Source organism: Babylonia areolata, chromosome 2, assembly GCF_041734735.1.
Source record: "Babylonia areolata isolate BAREFJ2019XMU chromosome 2, ASM4173473v1, whole genome shotgun sequence".
Lineage (NCBI taxonomy): Eukaryota > Metazoa > Mollusca > Gastropoda > Neogastropoda > Buccinidae > Babylonia > Babylonia areolata.
In genome coordinates, this window is record NC_134877.1 from 45,003,476 (window position 1) to 45,008,494 (window position 5,019).

Here is a 5,019-nt window from a genome sequence, read left to right on the forward strand (position 1 = left end):
TATATATATATATGTGTGTGTGTGTGTGTGTGTGTGTGTGTGTGTGTGTGTGTGTGTTTGTCTCTGTGTGTGTGTGTGTGTGTGTGTGTGTGTGTGTGTATGTGTGTGTGTGTACTGAGTCATTCCTCTTTCCCTCTGTTTTATGCTCTGCAAAAATTCTTGAGAGAATAGAAAGTAAACACACGACAAGATTCCTCCGCTGTTCTCGGTAAACGTCCGCCCTCCTTCTTGCAACATGTGCTGTTGTTGTGTTCATGCATACATGATTTTATATCCTCTCAAGCTTCCGGCGAGACACCAACGCCCTCAGTCAAGGAGCATACAGAAGGAAGACACAACTAAGTCATGACTGGTAACTTTGGAACAGAAGACGTGCAGTTCATTTTGAACCCCCCCCCCCCCTCCCCATTCCCCCGAAAAATAGGAACGCGGGAAAAAAAAAGTTGATTCACGTATGGACCTACATTGAACATAACAATTCCGGACTTATAGCGTATGTATGTATGTATGTATGTATGTATGTATCTATGTATCTATACACAGTGTGTGTGTGTGTGTGTGTGTGTGTGTGTGTGTGTGTGAAGGATTCCGTGTGAAGGTGTGTGGGGGTGGGGTGGGGAGTGAGGGGAATGGGGGGGTAGAGAAAAATACATGGGGCTGGGGAAATGAGGGTGGCAAGGAAAATTGCCCTTATTTTATTATAAGGACATAATGAAGTCTGAAGTCTGGCCGTGTTGCTCTGTCGCAGCTGTGCCAGCCCGACAGACACCCCAACCCACAGTATACCTACCTACCAGTACAGTCCACATGCCAGACTCAGCGAGAGCTGGCTGCCGTGTTGGTTGGATGGATTCTGGCACTGGTCTGGCACTACTGTGAGTGGACCCAGCACGGGGGTGGGGAATTAGGGGGTGGGGGGGGATTTACAGGGGGACTGGGCGGGAGGCTGGCTCACGCACTCATAATAATTATAACGGGTAACCAGCTGCTCAGCTTCCCAACCACAGCTCCCACCACCATGTACTGGCCTTCATATCACTGCCCTGGTGAGTGCAGGGAGTGTGTGTGTGTGTGGAGAGGGGGGGGGGGTGTGGGTGGGTGGGGGGTTCTATTCTTAACTCTGCGGTTCCGTCTGCCTCAAGTCCGCCCCCCTCGCCCCCCCCCCCCCCCCCCCCGTCCCCTCTTCCAACCCTCCTCTCCCTTCACGGGAAGTCGCTCTAGTATTGTACCTGTTGTATGACGTACTGGTACCTGCTGGTGAAGGTGACAGAATGGTTAAGACCCTCAGCTGCCAATACAGAGAGTCCGTGAGGGTCTGGGTTCGAATCCCGCTCTCGCCCTTTCTCTCAAGTACACAAATATATATATATGCATGCACCCAATATGATGTTTAAACAACAACAACAACAACAACAAAGCACCCGCTCTCACCATCCCTCATTGGTTACCGGTCACACACAAACACACACACACACACACACACACACACACACACACACACACAAAGAAGAAAAGCAGGCAATCCACCGCTCATTGAAAGGAGGGCGGAGGGTGAGTATGAGCGTGAGTGGTGTGTGAGGGTAGGAGAGAGATGCAGCAAAAACCGCAGGCAGATGTTAAAAAAAAAAGAAAAGAGGGTGTAGGAGAGGAAAAAAAGGGGGAATAAGAGGGAGGAGTGGGGATGGGAGGAGGGGTAAATGATGAGGAGAAAGAGAGAGAGAGAGAGAGAGAGGGGGGGGGGGAAGGGGGGAGTTGAAGGGTGGGGGGTCGGGGGGGGATGGAGAGGGTCCTGATGTCGCCCATAATTCTAATAAACCTCCGTGACCAGAGCCGAGGATCCATCACAAGCGACGTGCCCACTAGGGGCAGGTGCAGAGGCTGGTGAGGCAGGGCCGGGCAGGGGGACAGTAACAGCATAAAGGAGGCCATCAGCAACCATTGGTCCCCTGCACCCTGCAAAGCCAGCTTCTGCTGCTGCAGCCTGCCTCACCACCACCCTCCACCCAGCCCGCCATTTGCCGGGTTAATTGGCAGCACCAGTCTGCCCCCCCCCCCCCACCCCCACCGCCCCCCATCCCTCCCACTTCCTGAAGTCTGCTGCTTCCTGTCGGGGTCTGCAACATCCTCCCCCATCCCCCACACCCAGACCCCCCCCCACACACACACACACCACCCCCCAGATCCCCCATGCCTGTCCCGCCATATTCTTTGTGATTGGGTTAAGTGTCCGCTTGACACCTCCAGGTCTACCATACATCATCATCACCTTCCGCAACTGAATTAACTCACCTTGCTAATCTCTCTCTTCCCCACCCCATCCCCAGCCCATCCCCCGCCCCCACCCATCCCAACCCCCTGCCTCCTCCCCCCCCCCCCCCAGCGCTTGTTCTTGCTTACCTGTGTGTCTGTGTGTCTGTGCTAATCTCTCTCCTTCCCACTCCCACCCCTCCATCCCAACCCCCTGCCTTTTGATCCCCCAACAGCGCTTGTTCTTGCTTACTTCTATCTATCTATCTATCTATCTATCTATCTATCTATCTATCTATCTGTCTGTCTGTCTGTCTGTCTTGTCTATCTATATGTCTATCTCTCTGTCTGTCTATCTATCTATCTATCTGTCTGTCTGTCTTGTCTGTCTGTCCGCCTATCTGTCTGGTAGAGTGGAGTTTAACGACCTATCGGCAATGAGCCCTTAAGGTCAAGTTGTTCGTGGGAGTGTGATTTGGTCAAGGCGTTGGTCCTGTGGTCTTGTGGGGGTGTAGTCCTGGTTGCCGGTTCGAGGGTGCGTCCTTGCAGTGTTCTGGCTGTGTTCGGGTGGTGGAGTCCTGGTTGTCGGTCCGAGGCTGGTCCTCGCGATGTCTTGTCTTGTGTTGTCTGTGATCCTGTGGTGATCCATATGCAGTGCAACAATCCACAATAGAGGGGGCGCGCTCTAGATGACTGATGTCTGTGTGCGACCGTTAAGCCCCCCAAGTTCAGCCAGGGGAACCCGGGCCACACACAGCATCAGTTACACGCTCTGTCCTGTCTATCTGTCCATCTGTCTATCTATCTATCTATCTATCAGTTGTCTGCATACACTAGCAACGAGCAATCTCCTCAGTGCTTTGCGCCTTGCACATCATTTTAACTCTCTCCATACGAACGGCGAAAGACACGACGTTAACAGAGTTTCACCTCAATTACCATCATCAGAATATTACAAGCGGAAGGCTCTTATACTGAAGAGGTGAATGTTGACAAAGAATACCACAATTCTGACGACGGAAGCTAAAGGTTGGGTCATTCAGACACCCACAGGACATCCGAGGGGTCTGTGTAGAGGAGAAGAGAGGACTGGCCGTACTGAGTGAGTTAACCACGGTACCGAAACTGCGCTGTCTTTTCTCAGTGCATGAAAAAAGAGCATCGCTTGATGCTCTCAGTCACATTCTCTGGAAGCAAAACGACGTCACGTCCCTTCCGCCTGACTCAGTCACTAAAAGCCACTCTGTTTCCCGTTGACACGTCCGTTATGTTCCCCGCTGTTGGCCGCAGTGATGGTGTCATGGTCAGGCATGTGGTTATGTTCCACAAACTGCAGCTCTTCTCTGAAAAGGGATCAGATGGTAATTTTTCATCGCCACATGCAGAAGTCAGCCCAACAGTGTGTGTGTGTATGTGTGTGTGTGTGTGTGTGTGTGTGTGTGTGTGTGTGCTTGTTTGTGTGTGTGTGTGTGTGTGTGTGTGCTTGTGTGTGTGTGTGTGTGTGTGTGTGTGTGTGTGTGTGTGTGTGTGTGTGTGTGTGTGTGTTAATTTCCACATTGACATTATGTGTGGAATGACATATTGAGTCCCTAGTCTGGCCCACTCTGCAATCTAAAAGGAAGAAACGACGTTGGTCTGTTCGAAGAGTCCTGTCTTCATGAACGACAACTACCTCAGTGCCAAACCTAGCCGGCCCAAGGACACGAGATCTCACAGATATCTTTTGCTCTGTTCTGGAGGTGTGGGCGGTGGGGGATAGGGGGTGGGGGGTGGGGTGAAGGTAAGATAATCGGGAAGTAGGGAGGTTGATTGTTGTTGTGATGTTTGTGTTTTTCATTTGTTTCGATTGTTCTCCAGCATGTGTTTTCAACTGTTGTGATATATGCGTTTTCATTGTGTCAGTTTTGATTGTTGTGATGTATGTGTTTTCATTGTTTTATATATATATATATATATATATATATATATATATATATATATGTGTGTGTGTGTGTGTGTGTGTGTGTGTGTGTGTGTGTGTGTGTGTGTGTGTGTGTGAATTTATACTTTGGTTTACAGTTTTCTTCTTTTGCTCTTGTCCTTCTCTGGGGCAAGAGTCTGATGTAAAACAACAACAACAACTCAACATGTTCCTTGGTTACCTATGATGATGATGATTATGATGATGATGACGACGACGACGACGACGATGATGATGATGACGACGACGACGATGAGGACGACGACGACGACGACGATGATGATGATGATGATATGGATTCTTATATAGCACGCGTTACAAACACGGATTCATTTGCACAACAGGCTGCCTACCTGGGTAGAGGCGACTGACTGCTGCCTTCGGGTGCTCTTCTTCATTCGTTTCCTGTGTCATTCAGTCAGGTTTCAGTCACACACACACACACACACACACACACACACACACACACACACACACACACACACACACACACACACACTGACAGATAGAAACAGACGAAGAGATATATCAGCCACCATGAGCCTCCCTGGTCCGGGTTGCATGAGGCGATATGTGCAGCGCTAAGTTTGCTCAGAGTTGATTAAGTGGGAGGAATTTTGTTTAATGTCCCGTCACACATATCGGTGATTGAAGATATTTTGTTAAAGTATTTATGAATACATTTGAGTATTATCGGTTGGAAGGGGTGGGAGATGTGAATGAATGGAGGGTTGGGGGAAACTGGGCAAATGAGGGTGAAATGAGGGTGAAATTTGAAAAAAAAAAAAAACCCTTCTAAATACAAGTACAGG